This window comes from Gossypium hirsutum, chromosome A11 (assembly GCF_007990345.1).
Source record: "Gossypium hirsutum isolate 1008001.06 chromosome A11, Gossypium_hirsutum_v2.1, whole genome shotgun sequence".
In the NCBI taxonomy this organism is placed as follows: Eukaryota; Viridiplantae; Streptophyta; class Magnoliopsida; order Malvales; family Malvaceae; genus Gossypium; species Gossypium hirsutum.
Genome location: NC_053434.1, coordinates 37,831,198 through 37,849,117, shown reverse-complemented (window position 1 = coordinate 37,849,117; position 17,920 = coordinate 37,831,198). Strand labels below are relative to the sequence as shown.

The 17,920-nt window shown below is 37.1% G+C and overlaps 1 non-coding gene across 1 annotated transcript; it reads left to right on the top strand.

The window, feature by feature from the left end:
• The first annotated feature begins 3,047 nt into the window (after nucleotides 1-3,047).
• Nucleotides 3,048-3,154, top strand: LOC121210419 (small nucleolar RNA R71). Its single transcript, XR_005905534.1, has one exon. It is a non-coding gene; the product is annotated as a small nucleolar RNA R71 (small nucleolar RNA).
• Nucleotides 3,155-17,920: the final 14,766 nt, after the last annotated feature.

Sequence of the window (17,920 nt, the reverse complement as noted above, 5' to 3'; positions counted from 1 at the left end):
GAAGTCAATCGAGGTAAATGCAAGGTTTCAGAATAATCGAAACATAGCTCCAAAACAAATACCACATAAGTTCGGATAGCACAAGTAAACTTGTAGTATGCATAATTGTATGATTTATGAACGCATGATAACTACATATCTTGATAGTATGAATATTCATGAAATACATTCCTAATAAAGAATTGTGGTTAAAAGTCTCGATTGAGGTTACAATAAGGATTTAGCCAAGATGGGTAATCTGTTGATCTCAATTATATTAAGGATCTAGCCCGAACGGGTGTTCCTTTCAATGATCAAGCCTCCCGAAGAATATGTGTGCATTATGGATTTAGCCCGGACGGGTAATCCAATTAGGGTCTGAATTTAGCCTGGACTGGTAATTTAGATCCGAGCTCATTAACAGTGTTTATCGTAATAAGGGATTTAGCCTGGACTGGCAATCCCGGCATTACCTTATGAGTTCATAAAATGGGGGATTTAGCTTGGACTAGTAACCCACCATAAGAAGTGAGGTTCGCAGGAGTGCATATATGGAATGATCATTCGTATAAATTGACGGTTAATGGGTATTCCATCGAGATTTCCTAGAAACTCAATGAGATTAACATGAGATGTTTGTGTAAATGAGATGTTAAATGATAAGCTCATCTAGTTAAATTATATAATGCTTGATTTTGTTACTAACTTATTGATTGAGTGCATGTAATAGGGAACCATTTCATTATTGTTTGTTTCCTGATCTATCATGGATGCATGTTAAATGTTTGGTAAGTCTACTTTCCTTTTATTCGAGCTTACTAAGCAAGTAAATGCTTACCTCCTTACTTTTCCCTATTTTTCAGAGCTCAAGGACTCGTAAAGATTGGAAGACGATAGGAGAGTCAGCACACTATCAACAAGCCCAGCTTTGGTATATAGACATTTCTATTTTGTTCAATGGCATGTATAGGGTTTTGAGTTTTTTTTATATGTGTCATTTGCTTTGACAAATGAAGGCATGTAAAAATATGTTTATTTCTTTGTATATGGCCATGGAAATTGGCTTAATTGAGGTAGGCTATAACCTACGAATCTATGCATGATTTTATTTACATGTGTTGGGTTGTTACCAATTGGCAATGAGTCGCATGAACGAGCCAATTTTGGACGAATTAAAGTGACATGGAAACCCATAAAAACTAAATGGGAAATAACCTTTCATGTATGAAGCCAATGATATGAGGTTTCCATACAATAAAATTTATCAAAGATTTACAAGTGCGTAGTCATGTTTGGTTTCAAAAATTAATAACCATTAAGTATAGATGGTAGAAAGGGTGACCAAAGGCTTGGAAAATAGCCTATTAAGGTCCACATGGTTAGGCACACGGGCGTGTGTCTAGGCCGTGTCTGACACGCGGTTCCTTCCCATGGGTGTGGGCTATGGCCGTGTGTCCCATGCACTTAAAATTCTAAATCAATAGTGCACACAGGTAGGCCGCACGAGCGTGTGTACTTGCCGTATCTAAAAGACAATGTTGTCCACGGGCAGACAGCACGGGCGTGTGCTGTGGCCGTGTTGATAAGTCAGTGTTGCCCACAGCCGAAGGGCATGGGAGTGTCCCAAGTCACATGGGCGTGTGTGACCACACGACCTATATACACAGGGATGTGACACTTTAAGATAAGAAAAATTTTCTAAGGAGCCCAAGGTTTTTCGAATGTGACGAATTAGTCCCGCACTGTCTTTGAGTATGTTATAGGCCTCGAAGGCCTATGTAAGGGATGACATATTCATGGTTAAAAGGTTTTAAATTTGAGAAAAAATTTACGATCGTAAATAGTTTGATACAAATGTAAAGTCCCGGTAACGCCTCAAACCCTATCCCGGCATCAGATACGAGTGAGGGGTGTTACAATATCCTTCATGAATTTGACGTAGTTCGGCATTTGCTCAAGTGCTTCAACCAACGAGATGTTGATATGAAGTTGCTTGAGTACGTCTAGGAACTTCTTGAATTGAATTTCCTGCTTCTGCTTCTGAAGTCTATGAGGGCAGGGTGGTGGTGGTTTCTTTACTGGAACTGGTTGATTCATCTTCAGTGGCAATTCTACATTTAACGGAGTTGTTAGTTGGTTAGATGTAGCTGGTTCTGAAATTACCTTGTCGGGTTTTACAGATTCTGGTTCTTGTGAAATTGGAATTTCAACACTCAGTTGAACTTCCTCTAAATCTTGAACGTTAGCTTTCTCCTTTTCAGCTTCGATGGTGTTGGGCTCTATTTTCGTTCTACTCCTCAATGTCAATGCTTTGCAATGCTCCTTCCCCGGATTCCTCAAATTCTCCATATCACTAGGTAAAGCACCTTGTGGTCTGTTCCTGAGTTTAGTAGCAAGCTGGCCCACTTGATTCTCCAAATTTCTTAGAGTGACGTCGTTTTTCGCCATGTATGCCTTCTATAAATTCTCTAAGCTATTGGATGATTCAGCTTGAGGTGGTTTCTGAACTTGTTGGGGGAAAACTAGACGGCTGGGTTAGTTTAGATTGGGTGTAAGTGTTACTAGTTCTAGCCCCTTGGTTACTCCAGAAAAAATTGGGGTGATTTTGCCACGATTGGTTATAGAAATTGGATTGCAGTCCTTGCCTTCCTCAATTTTGGTTTTGTAAATTACCCATGTAATATACAGATTCTGGGTTTGATGGACATTCTTCGAACAAATTTCCTTCCCCACAATAAACACAGGCTATACTTTCAAATTGATTTGGTGGCTGTGCTGCAAAACTATTAGACCCACTAGTAGTAAGATTTTTTAACATTGAGGATATTGATGATACCTGAGATGCAAGTGAAGTAAGAGCGTCTACTTCATGTATTCCAGCAAGTTGTCTTCCTGACGCTACTCGATTGGTTGGCCATTGATAGAGTTTGTTGGCAATCCTCTCAATGATTTCATAAGCCTCATTATAAGACTTAGAAAGAAGAACACCGTTAGTAGAAGCGTCCATTACCATCCTCGTGTGGGCATTGAGACCATTATAAAATGTCTCAAGTTGGATGCAATGTAGGATTCCATGATAAGGGCATTTCTGTAATAATTCTTTGTACCTTTCCCATGCCTCATACAAGGACTCATCATCCATTTTTTTGAAAGAAGTCATCTCGTTCCTCAACTTATCATTCTTGCTAAGGCGGGAAATATTTCATTAGGAATCTTTCTACTAACTCTTGCCATGTGGAAATTGAGTTTGGTGGCAACGAGTTCAACCAGGCTCGAGCTCTGTCCCTTAGCGAATATGGGAACATCTTCAATCGTAATGCATCTTCACTCTGGCTAATTTGAAAGAATCACTCACCTCTATAAATAGTCTTAAGTGTAGGTGAGGATCTCCGGTAGGCATTACACTGAATTGGCCCACTGTCTGAAGCATCTAGTGTAACACCCCATACCCATGGCTTACGTCGGGACAGAATACGAGGAGTTACTAAACTCAAACACATGTATTCCACGCTTTGATGTTATTAAAAATCAGTCATATTAAAAACAATTTTTTTCCAAACTTTGTTTAAAACTTCTTATCAAGGGCCTATAAGGTCCAAAACACCTCTTGGAAACCACTCGGGACCAATTCAGATCCTTTAACAAACACTAGGAAAATGAACTTTAAAACAGGACCCACAGTGGTGTGGATGGGCAACACGCCCGTGTTGTCATTAGAACATGGCCGTGCTGATGGCCTGTGTGACACACAAGGCCTAAGCCACTAAGGACATGCCCGTGTCCCATGCCTGTGTAAAATAAATTCTAATTTCGAACCTACAGGGGTTTTCACACAGCTTGACACACGTCCGTGTCTGTGGCCCTTGTCTCTCACATGGCCATGACACGCCCATGTCCTACCCTGTGTCTAAAAACCTTAAAATTTTGTTTCTTACGTCATCAATCCTTAAGGGTCACATGGCTAAGGCAAACGCCTGTGTGCTAGGCCGTGCCCTTCACACAGCTAAGACACACAGCCGTGTCTATGCCCGTGTGTTTACTACCATGCATACTGACTTGAAAGTTTTATGTGCAGAGGACACACAGTCAGACAACACTCCTATGGGGCTGGCTGTGTGTCACACACGGCCTAAACACATGCCCGTGTGTCTACACGTATGGACAATATAAGGCTATCTACCAAGCCTTTTGCCACCCTGAAACATGATTTAATGACAACCAATATATCAAAGTCTAACTTAATATGATTTCTCAACCAAACGACCATAGCTAAGGCTTTCACACATTTCATTTATACTTAAGCAACCAATAGATTACTCGTTCATGGAAGAACTTCTTGTATTCATAGAACAACTTTCGACATTTGCCAATTTCCAGGGCCTTACACAAAATGAATCAAATGTTAGAGTAAGCCAACACATTTGGCCAATTAACAATGACACAAAACTCAAAAGTTAGGGTCTTATACATGCCATAATCAAAACAAAAGATCTAACTATACTAAATGCTTTGGATGATAGTGTGACTGGCTTCTCCGACGTAGGCAATGATCCTCGAGCTACTCTGGCGGCACTATAAGAAAATGGAAAGGAAATAGGGTAAGCATAAAGCTTAGTAAGTTGCATACAAATAAATATAATAATAACTTTACCATCCATCATTATGCTCATAATACAAAAGTAGGCATAAGCACCACTTACTCGTCAGTACCTAATACAACTCACATAGCATATTTTAAGCTCTCATCTCATACATTTCAAATAGGTACTTGTAGCACTCACAACATGGTTATACTTTTCTCGCTAAACTTAAACTGAATTTCTCACCGTCGAACGATTCGAAATGCTATCGGATATTCATTAAATCTCAAACAGAGGGTATAATGCCGATGCCATGTCCTAAACATCGTCTTACACTGGCTCATCTATTAAGTCAATGCCATGTCCCAGACATGGTCTTACACTGACACATTTTGTAGCTGATGCATGTCCCAGACATGTTCTACACTAGCTATCGTATCAATGCCGATGCCATGTCCCAGACATGGTCTTACACTGGCTCTCACAATATGGCCGATGCATGTCCTAGACATGTCTTACACTAGCACACAAATAACCCGAATGTCATGGCATGAATATCCAATTTATTTCCTAAGGTTCAAACGAGAGTTCTACTATCTCAATATTCATCATATATAATCATTTCGACAAACAAACAATTTATGCTATATCAATTCAAACATATATAATAACAATGTAGTTGTATTATTTAAGTACAACTTACCTCGGATTACAAAATATAGACGATAGCCCGTCTTAATCCACTTATTTCGCTTTTCCCTAGTCTAGGCCCGAATTTTGTAATTCTTGATTTTTAGAAAGACTAAATAGCTGAAATTTCAAGCTTTAAAAACCACTCTAATGGCTGAATTTTCGGTGGAGAAGAAATGGTGAAAAGGGATGATATCATCTTTCTTTTATTTTATTTCTTTTTGGTTAAATAAGCCACCAAATATTTACCTAATATTTGACTACCTTAATTATTTGTCTCATGGCTGGCCAAGCTACAATCTAAGGGTCTATTTTCCCTTTAAAGACCCCTAATTTATGATACATGGAAATTTAACCCCCTTAGCTATCACATTAAGACTTTTGCACTTTACGCGATTTAGTCCTTTTTCACAATTAAGCTCACAAATGCTAAAATTATTTCACCAAAATTTTCATGCACTAATATAAACATGCTATAACTCTAAAATAATAATAAAATAATTTCTATGATGTTGGCTCGGTGGTCTCAAAACCACCATTTCGACTGAGCCCAAAATCGAGTTGTTACATCTTGAACATTATTGGCTTTAGCTCAAACTGTTGTGCCTCAATTTCAGGTCTCCTTATACTCGGATTAAGATCATTAAACACTGGCACGACATACTGTCTTAAAGCTCTATCTCTATCATCAGTAATAAGGATAGGATTTTGAGTAGGTTTTCCTCTGTTTCCTTGATTCGAATTTTCAAAGTTCATTTCTTCGGTCATTCTCTAACTTACTTGTCTTCTTTGCTGTCAAAAAGTTCGTTCAATTTCAGGGTCTATAGGGAGTAAATCGATGATTCGGTCAATACTCATAAACAAATTAAATAATCACAAAAAATTAATTAAGTTAGAATTTAAACAGAAAATTAAACCAAAATGCAAAACTAACAAATTCACAAATAATGACTTTTTAAAACAATCCCCAGCAATGACGCCAAAAACTTGGAACGACGGAAATGTGCAAGTGTACACAATAGGAACAAGTAATAAAGTGACAAGTAATAAAGTGACAAGTAAATGTCGAGTTATCGTACCCACAGGGATTGTGAAAAGAATTATTTATGAATGCAATTTAAAACACTTTGGTGAAAAAACATATTTTGTTTTAAGAGGGTGATTAAAAACTAAGATTTTAAACTTAGCAAACTAAATAAATAAATCTCAAATGCACGATTTCAAAATACGATTTTAATCAATATGATATAATTGTATTGGATTTATTACATTTCTTTAACTTAGAATTATTAAACTCATGTTTATGTTGTTACCAATAAATTCACAGCAACTCGGTAATTTGTTAACTTATTAACATACTCACCTATAGAAATCCATTCATCTCTTAACATATCCCTATGTTAATTCAAACAATTAAACAATTTTAATAAGCAAATAAGTTATGGCACATACATACTCATTAAATTGAACTAATCTCTTGCATATCCCTATGTTAATTCAAACGATTAATTAATCCAATAAGCATATAAAAGACTATGTGAGGTAACAAGGTATCCTTACCTTGAAACAGTTCAATCACAATAATCTTGCTAGTTATGCAAGGCAAGTGTATCGCCAGATACATTGCTAATTTAACCTTCAGCCGCCTTAGAAGAATAAATATGAACTGATTAAGTATTGTGTCAATTAATTATAATTTCAATCCATTTAAATAATTAATTCATTAGCTACCTTAAAATTGTAATGCAAGAATAACTTAGGCATGATTTTACTTAATCAAGCACTTTACCAAGGCCTATAACAGCATAAACACAATTTTAATAATTTAGGCAGATGAAATGCAATCAAACCAACATGAATTAAATTCAAGATAAGCTGATTAAATTAACCATTCCAACAACATAAATATTCATAGATATGTTCATCATAACAACAACAAAAATTAAAGAGAAGGGGAACAAGAATCAAATCCGGTGTTTCTCCGTGGCTTGACTAGTTTGCTCTGTCTTCGTTTTCTGTTGTCCTCACCAATCAAGGCTGATATGAACACTTCAATTTTGCTGCAAAATGGCTGAGGAATACCCCTTTTCCAAGAGGAGAAATCGGCAAGAGAGCAAGGAATTGGAATGGGAAAATGAAAGGAGAAAGTGAGAGAGGAGAGAAGAGATGTGAATGAATAAGGGATGCTTTGGATGATCAGCCAAGGGGGATTTTTATAGCTGAATGTGGCAGTTAAAATTTGATAAAAATAGCAGCCAAAGAGCCACCCCTTGGCCGGCCATCTATGTGGCAAAGTTGATGACTTCAACTTTGCTAAATATGGCTTGGGGCAAATCTTCAAAGCCACAAATTGTGGAGAGGCTAAATTGAAATTTGAACAAGTCTTCAAGGGCTTATTTGCATCTTAAATAATCAGCTAATGAGTTGAATTGGGTCAGCACTTGGACGGTTTTGGGCTATCTTTTTCTTGGCCGATTCGGTTCACTCGGACCATTTTTTCATAATTACTTAATAATAATTTATTAACCAAAATTAACTTGGATATAAATTAAAATGAATTAAATTATGAATTAATACAAATAATTTTGGACCGTCTTAGGCTGGAAATTAATTTGTCTCGGTACTTCAAATTGCTTTTCGGTTTTGTGCTTCTAGCAGTGTCTGCCGAGCCATTTTTCGCCCTTTGTGCAATTCTGTCGAAAATAACTAAAATTAATGAAAATTAATTATAAAATTAGTTAAATTCAACATGTTCATAATTTAAGTAAAATTTAATTATTTTATAATAATTAATTATTTTTCGACAAGAACTTAACCGAATTCGCATGAATTTAAGTTAAAAAGGGTATGAAAAAGTGTGTAAATTTTTGTGTTTCCACTAGTAATGGTATATTTAGTGAATATATACTTAAGGTTATAATATGGTTAATATATGAGTGCTTGGTATGGTTAGACTAAATTATGGTAAACACATATATGTCTTTTAAAAAGGTAAGTTTAAATAGATGTGATGATATATCAAGTATAATGTTAATGTTGGCTTGGTTTTAACATCTTGAATTGGATGGTATATGTTTGCAAGTATTAATGTAGGTACAAGACAAAATTTGGGTGAGAAATAAGGCTTGGAAATGTCCTTGTTTTCATCCACACAGGTAGACACACGGGCGTGTGTCTCAATCGTGTGTGACACACGGCCATGTGCACGGGTGTGTTGTTTTGCCGTGTGTCCCCTGTATCTTAAAAATTTATAAACAAAATGCTTAGAATTGGTCACATGGATGTTTGTCTGGATGTTTGTCTTGGCTGTGTGAATCTTGCACCTAGTTTTTGAAAATTAAATAGCCCGCACGGCCTAGCACACGAGCGTGTAGCTGGCCGTGTGACTCAAGTCAGTAGCTACCCTAATTTGGACACAGGCTGGGACATAACCCTATGTGTAACAGCCCATTCTTCGGTAAAATCGAAACAGTAGTCTCGGACCACAAATCTGAGCCAAAAAATATAATTTATTTTTATTTTATTACTTGATCCATATTATACTAGAAATGTCATGTGAAAATTTTGATAAGAAAAATTTATCGATTGAGTGTCTAATTATAAGAAGGACTAAATAGCATAAATTGCGAAAGTTGAATTCTAGTAGCTATAAGGATTAAATAGCTATGTAATTCAAAAATTAAGGTCCTTATATGGTACCATTAATAAAAAGTATGTAGATATTTTTGGATGATTCATCCATGGAAAATGAGAAAAAGGATAGGGACTAAATTGGAATTCCATTAAATTAGTTAATTAGAAAGATGAAAAGAAAATAAAATCATATTTTATCATCTTCTTCCCCAAAATAAGGCATGGAAACCCTAGGAGAGAGAGAAGAAACTTTCATCGCCAAATTGGGTAAGTTTCATTGTCCCGTTTTTAGTAATTGTGATATTTTTGAAACTGTGATAGCCTAAACTATTTATTTGGTGGATCAATTTGAAAAGGTTTCAAGATATAAAAATTGGGTCAAGGATATACATGCTGGAAATTTGAAATTTATGGTAGAAAATGAAAGATTGATGATAGATAAATAACTTTTAAAAAGTGATTTTTCATGAAAACTTAATTTAGGGACTAAAATGAAAATTGGTGAAAATCCGTGGAAAATGCTAAAATTTTTGAAATTCATGTCCTGTAAAAGTCGTATGTATATTTTGGCTAGGCTTGGGTAGAGGGTCAGATTTCATGAATTTCATTTTCCGAGCTTAGGGACAAAATGATACTTTATGGAAAAGTTAGGGGCAAAATGGTAATTTTTCCTAGGATGTAAATTGAGTCCAATTAAATATGAGATGTCTGAAATTGATGAAAAATTTACTCGTATAGATCTAGATAGACTAAATTCGGAGTTAGAACGAGGAAAAAGAGGAAAATGTCGGATTAGTAGATGTTGTGCACGAACCTTTGTCGAGGTAAGTTCGTGTAACTAAATTATGTTTATTTACATGCTTGTTTTGATTGTGATTATGTAAATTGTATAAATGTCATAAATATGTGAAAGGATTACATATATGATCAAGCCCGATAAATAAAAATGTTCAAATAAATTGATAATGCCCAATAGATGATAAAAGGGTAAACGATAGAAATGTTGCTTCTGTGCTCAGAATGGATGTGGAATATTATCATATGAATTATATGGATGTTAAAGATGTATGAAATGATCACATACCGAAAAATGCTTGGAAATGTTAAATCCTATTTGAATAAATGAAAATCGAAGGATAAATATAATTGCCTAAAATAAATGAGGTTTTACATTTGTTGCAGAATGGATTTAGCTCGGACAAGTAATCCTAATGACTTCATTACAGAAAGCATTTAGCCTGGATGGGTAATCCTGACATAAGTCCTCTCGAGCACATGTTATGGATTGGATTTAGCCAGGATGAGTAATCCAGATCAAGCTTTTTGGAGCATACGACATAAAAAGGATTTAGCCTAGACTAGTAATCTTGTTGTATACATGTGTAGCTCGAGAGTGTACTCTCTAAAAATTGTACCTTAAAGGTACTACTGGACATGAATTGATGGATTCTAATTTGTACACCTTGGGTGTACTACCTATGTATGCATCGATATTTCAAACAAATTCAACAGGTAAAGTTCTGAAAGGGCAAAGATGAATTTAAAACAAAATGACCTGGAATGGTACGTATGATATGGAAATATGACATGAAATGCAAGAAGATTATATTTGTATACGGAAATTACTTGATGAGAATGTTCATCCTTGATCATAGACTCGTACACCTTGAATGTACTACAACTTGTGTGACCTTAATACTCGAATAAAATGAGTAAAGTCCTGACATTAAATGATCTAAACTCAAAATGAACTACTATGAAGCTATACTTGTAATAATAAGAGATGGTCTATACATGTTAAATGAATACATGTTGTGAAAAGCATATATGCATGGGAACTTGATTGTTGTTGAACCCATACATGTCTCGATGATATTATGGAATATATGACTAACAAGGGCAATGAGAATGTGTGTAGGGCTTGTGGTAAAATTGATTGATTATGCCTTACATAGTTACCTCTAAATAGAATGAATGGTAAGTTAAATACTATGTTATATGAACATAATAGTTTTATTTCCCAATTATGGTTGTAATGGCATGTATAAGTTATGTTGGCCATATTGGCATGAAAATGTAAATGATTATTGTAATCTAGCCATTGGAATAGCTAATGATGATTATGTTTTGGTACATATATATGTATTTAAGTTCATGTTATGGTGATAACATAGGTATTATATATTGCTTGATTAAGAAAGGGAAACAAGTATGCTTATTTTAGAGTAAGATTGTAAACATGAATGCTTGTGATGATACATCATGTTGAATGATAAAGTTTTCTTATCTTGAATGCTTGAAATGGTTGGTATTTGTAAGTGTGATTCAAGTGTAGGTCTTAGGAAAAAATTTGGGTCAGAAGTGGAGCTAGAAATATATTTATTTTGTCCACATAGGCAAACACACGGGTGTGTGTCTAGACTGTGTGACACACGGCCTGGTAACATGGGCATGTGGTTAGGCCGTGTGTTCCCTACACCTTAATTTTGAGAAACAGAATGCTCAGAATTGGGCACACGGGAAGAGACACTGGTGTGTGTCTCAGCCGTGTGGCATTAAAATACGAGTGTTTGTCTTGGCCGTGTGAAAGCTGCACCTGTTTTCAAATTGAATTAATTAACCACACAACCTAGCACACGGGTGTATAGCATGACCGTGTGTACAAGTCAGAGAGTTACATGGCCTCTAACACGAGCGTGTCCTAGGGTCACACGGGCCTATCCTTTAGACCACACGAGCGTGTGAGCCCTACACCGTAGAAAAAATTTGTAATTTTTCAAAAAATTCTTAGAGGTCCTGATTAGGTCTCGACTGGATTCTAATGCTTGTATTGGGCCTCGAGGGCACGATCAAAGGACGTTATGGTTGACCTCGATAAATGAATAGTAATTTACGTAGATTAATGGAAATTTTTTTTGAATGTTCTAGTAAAGCTCTGAAACCCTGTTTCGATGACAAGTATTGTTTAGGGGTGTTACAGTGTACCTCACATCGAATGCCCACACAGCCTAAGACACGGGTGGTCACTTGATCATGTAAGCCATATGGCCTGAAGGCACGAGTGTGTATCCCCTGCACCTAAGAAATATTTTGAAATTTCAGGAAAAATTCTCTGAATTCCCGATTTAGTTTTGACATGTTTCTAATGTATAAATAGGACCTTGAGGGTCCATTTAAGGTACAACATGATTGAATTATGATTTGTTTCAGATATGAATAGTAAAATACATGAATTAATGATATTTTTTCTATAAACTCTGATAATGCTTTGTAATCCTATTCTGGCGACGGATATGGGTCAGGGGTGTTACATTTATTAGTATGAAAGCTACGTTTTAACCGATTCTCGAACTAACGTAGTAAGTACGAGTTTAGCTATACATGTCATGATATAATTTGTGATAGTGTGATATCTCCTAACCATTTTAAATGTGCTTTTCATATAGTAATGTCGTCCAACCGAGCTAGAGCTGAATCCGAGGAAGCTGAAAGCAACGCTCCAGCTTCAGTTCAAAGAGTTGCATATAGTAGTAGTAGAAGGCTCGAATCTGAGGGCCGAGTTGAGGAGGCAAAAAAAGCCTTCTTGAAAATGATGAATGAGTGGTTTACAAAATTTTTAAGAACAAATCCTGCTGTATAAGAACCTCCACCTTCTGCTCTTCAACCGGTTCCAGAGATGCCACAAGGTGTTGAACCTGTTAGAACTGATAAGCCTTCGGTAGAGAAAATCCATAAATATAGGGCAGAAGAATTCAGAGCAATAGTTGATGATGACCCGGAAAGGGCTAAATTTTGCTAGAAAATTAAATTAGGGTTTTGGATGAATTGTCTTAAACTCCTAAAAGAATGTCTGAAATGTTTTGTATCTCTGCTAAAAGCTCAGCTTACCAGTGGTGTAATACCATCATTTCTGTTGTACCGAGGAAAAATGTTACACGGGAATTTTTCCAAACAGAATTAAAAAATAAGTACATTAGCTAGAGATTTCTTGATCAGAAAAAGAAAGAATTTTTAAAGCTCAAAAGGGGAATATGACTGTATCTGAATATGAGTGAGAATTTGTTCAGTTAAGCAAATATGCTAGAGAATGTATCTCGACCGAAGTTGTTATGTGTAAATAGTTTGAAGAGGGATTAAATGAAGACATCAAGTTGTTAGTTGGGATTTTTGAATTAAAAGAATTTGTTGTACTAGCTGCCTGAGCATATAAAGCTAAAGAACTAAATAAAAAAAAGAGGCAGGCAGAGATGGAAGCCCAAACTTCAAGTAAAAGATTTATGGGAAAATCACAATTGTCGGCTTCAAAGAAATCAAAGAAATATCATGATCGTTCTGCCTCATCTGTTAGGAATTCTGGAAAAGATCGAAGCTCTCAGCGTTCTAATCTGAGATCTTCATCTCTATCAGTAGCAAGTGCTGAAAGTGTTGGTATCCCAAACCTAGATGTAAATATTGTAATAAATTTCATTTTGGAGAGTACCGTATGAGAAGCGGAGCTTGCTTTAAATGTGGTTCTTTCGACCACTATCTTAAAGATTGTCCAAAAAGGCTTGAAAAAGATACTGTTCAGACTTCGAAGCCATGTGACCCCGGCTCGAGAGGTAGACCAACCCGTCTTCCTGCAATGTTAGTGGTAGCTGAGGTGATATAAAAGATTCAACTGCTAAATCTGAAGCACGAGCACCAACTAGAACATATGCTATACGCGCACGTGAGGATGCTTCTGCACCTAATGTTATTACTGGTACATTTTTTCTTCTTGATACTGATATTACTGCTTTAATTGATCCTGGTTCAACACATTTATACATATGCACGAATTTAGTGTCTATTAAAAATTTACCTATTGATCCCACTAAATTCGTGGTTGGTTCAAATCCCCTAGGCTAAAATATGATGGTGGATAAAGTTTGTAAAAATTGTCCGTTAATGGTACGGGGATATTGTTTCTTGGCCGGTTTAATGTTGTTGCCATTTGATAAATTTGATGTAATTTTGGGTATAGACTAGTTAACTCAGCATGATAGAGTGGTAAATTGTAAACAGAAGTGCATTGTGTTAAAATGTCAGAATGGTGAATGACTTCATATTGAATCTAATAAACTGGACAGGTTGTCCAATGTAATCTCAGCTATATCAGCACAAAAATATGTCAGAAAAGGGTATGATACTTATCTTGCATATGTGTTGGACACTTCTGAATTGAAAATTAAGTCAGTGCTGGCTGTTTGTGAATTTCCTGATCAGTTTCTGGAAAAATTACCTGGTTTACCACCTGTTAGAGAGAGAGAATTTTCTATAGTTCTTGTTCCAGGGACAACGCTGATATCCCTATCACCCTATAGAATGGCTCCTACTAAATTAAAAGAGTTGAAAACGTAGTTGCAAGAACTAATAGACAGAGGTTTTGCTCGACTCAATTCATTACCTTGGGGTGCACCGATTTTAGTTGTTAAAATGAAAAAGGGATCGTGTAATGCCCTAAAATTCTTGTTTGGCTTTTGTGAGAATGTGATACAACTATGTATCTACTTCAGTGGTTAAGTGTTCTAGGAGTGTCTGAGAGGTCCCAAGTTCAAGCCTTAGCTTGGACAATTTTTTTTACTTTTTAGAATTAGGCCCTATTTTTGTTCAACGGGCTTATATTAAATTATTTTTAATTCCATATCAGAATGAGCCTGCTGGTTCGAGTGGTAAGGGTGTTGGTATGTTGGAGGTCCTGTGTTCGGATGCCTTCGATAGCGTGGGTATATTAATTTTGTTCTGTTGCCTAGAAGTGTTTTGGTTGAACAGAAATTCTGAGTAGTGGATGGGTAGTGGTTAGTGGGAGGAAAATTAGAAGGGGTTATCAGAATCTGATAAGTTATGTTTACTGTTTCTCAAAAATCCCTTCTTACCGTTTTTCCCTCTCTTCTCCTACTCTCCAACTTTGATTTCTTGTTGCTTCCGTTCGATTAGTGTTGTGTTCCTCTTACAACTGTTGATTGCAATCGTCGGTAAGTTTTGTTCTACCACCATTTTGTTGTTTCATGGTTGAATTTTGATAGGGGTTTATGTTGATTTTTGATTAGGGAAAAATTAAGATTTTGTTGGTGCTTCTGTAGTGGATTAAGCGTTAGGGGTTTTGTTCGTCACTGGTAAGTAAACGGATGCATTGTTGGGTGTGGTAAGTTACTGTTTGTAGTATAGTTCCATTAACTTTTTGAAGGTAATACTAAAATTGGGTATTTGGATACGCTATTTTTAGGTTTTAGGAGGCTTAGGAGTGGTTTCGCATCAAACCGATACTAGGTATGTACCCAAATAGCAAGAAAACGCATTTTCGGTAAAAGCTGAAAACCTTTCTGTCTACGCCACATGGTTGTGTGGTAGGCCATATGCCATAACACATGCATGTGATTGACAAGGCCAGGTCATGCACAAAAGACACAACCTTGTGATTGCCAAGTAGGCCGTGTGCAACACACGAGCTAAACTATTTTGGGCCGTATGGGCCACATGGGTGTGTGGGTCCACATGGGTTGTCCACACGGACATGTGGGATTCTAAGGTAGGTCATGTGATCCACACGGACAAGGAAAAATTGGGTCGTATGAGTCACACAGGCATTTGGGCCCACACGGGTAGGCCACATGGGCGTATGAGCCCATTTAACTTAAATGTGTTCTAAGGTTGCACAGGTCGCCCAAGTTGACTGTGAACCTATTATAGGGTCGGTAAGCACTACTTAGACCCCTAAATGTGTGAACTGTATCTATGATGTATGTATTGTGCATGATGATTATATGAATGAACACTGAAATGTATGTATAATTGATATTCATGTATTAGCATGTCATATACTGTATGTTGCATTGCATTGGGTTGGGATGTAGATATTTTGAGAAAGTGTACTAAAAGGCTCTTAAGCCTAATATCTGGAAGCTCAGCTGCAAATTACTGATTATGTGCTACATTCGGTACCACATGGAGTGTAGGGATAGACGAAGATGGTGTGTAGAGGCTGGTTGGGTAGGATTCTGTTTACTGATTAATGTATATCTAATATTGTTACTGTGATGGGCTTAGGCCCTAATGCATATCTGATACCAAAACTGAAATGGGTTAAGGCCTGAACTGCTACTGAAACTGAAATGGGCTTAGGCCCAAACTGCATTTGACTGATAACTGTTGCTTGACTGTATGCATGTTTTCTGTGGGGATTACACATTGAGTTTACGTAAACTCACCCCTTTCTATTTTATCTTTATAGGTAATCCCCAGACTTAGACAGATCATTGTGGTGGAGGACTCGACAGTGACCACATGAGTATTGAACTACTTTAATTTCAGTTATGGCAATTATTTCCTATTTATCTTCTGGGTTATTTTTCATGTAAATTGGACTTTTGGACTATTGTTTTTGTAACATCCTGAATTTGGGCCTAGAAGTTTTGGGCCTTGAGCATGGGAGCGGTTGAATGCAACTTATAATATTTTGTTGTGCATGTAAATTTCGTTAATGAAGGCTTGTTTTAGTGGTTAAGTGTGCTGAGAAGTGTTGGAGAAGTCCTGGGTTCAAATTTGGACTCGAGCAAAATTTTTGGTTTAAAGTGAATCAAACCCTGGGTGTAGTAGGTAGGCCTTAAGAATATTGTTGGGGAAATTGTGCCACAAAAAAGCCTTGTGGTCTAGTGGCAAAATAGCGCCACATAAGAGGCAGGAAGGTGGCGTCATAAAGTTGGCAAAGAGGTCCAGGGTTCGAAACTCATGGTAATCAAAGAACATTTATTTTGCTCTGTTGGGACGGCAAGAGTTGGTGTTGGTTTTAAACTCTGGTGATGGAAGGATCCCACATCAGGAAGCTAACATAAGAGTAGATGGAGAGCTGACTTTAAATAGAGCAAACCATGAGGAGAGTAGGCATACCCTTCTTGGTTGATCCCTTTCGCTTGGTGACGTGCTCGTTTGGGTTGGGCGTCGGCTAAGAGTGCTCGCAGCGCGGATTAACTCCAGTCTCCTATCAGGTGTGTATTTCTCACTACTCTAGCTGTAGGATGGCTACTTCGGGCCGCGATGCGCCGAAAGGGGTCATGTGGGCCCAATGGGCCTACGGGCCCAATTGGATAAGTTGTTTGATTGTGTAGTAAATATTGGACTAGGCTAGGTGAATCTCATATCTGTGGCTAGATTTGGGCTAAAAGGGCCACACGAGCGTGTGGGTCCATTTGGACCGAGAAGGGCTTTAGGCCCATTCGTATTGTTATCCCTGTTTAGAATACTTTAGTTTACCAAAATTACCAAAATACCCTCGATTAGCAAAATTACCAAAATACCCTTGGTTTGTAAAATTACCAAAATACCCCTGATTTGTAAAATTATCGAAATACCCCTGTAAGGTAAAATTACCGAAATATCCCTGTAGGGTAGAATTACTGAAATACCCCTGTAAGGTAGAATTACCGAAATACCCCTGTAGGGTAGAATTACTGAAATACCCCTGTAAGGTAGAATTACCGAAATACCCATGTAGGGTAGAATTACTGAAATACCCCTGTAAGGTAGAATTACCGAAATACCCCTGTAGGGTAGAATTACTAAAATACCCCTATAAGGTAGAATTACCGAAATACCCTTGTAGGGTAGAAATACTGAAATACCCCTGTAGGGTAGAATTACCGAGATACCCTCGTGGGGTAAAATTACCATTTTGCCCCTCGTGCGTAAATGACTAACTTGTGTGGTGACTGGGTTAGTTGACGTGGATTTAAGTTAGTTATCGTTAATTCGTAAGTCTAATGTGTTAGTGATCGATTGTAGGATTATCGTGTGGGAGATATCGTCATCAATCGTCATCAACCAGGTGTGCAAACGACACCCTCCCTTAGACTGAATCGGTAAAAGCTGAAATACCGAAACGTTGGTATTTTGTGAACTCGCGAGCGTGCGAGCGCTCGTGAGACAGTTGTTAATGAATATGGTGCATTTGGATGATTAGAGTGCAGAGTGTGCATTTTCGTGCACAATGGTATTTTTGGGCTTAATGGGCCAATGGGCCC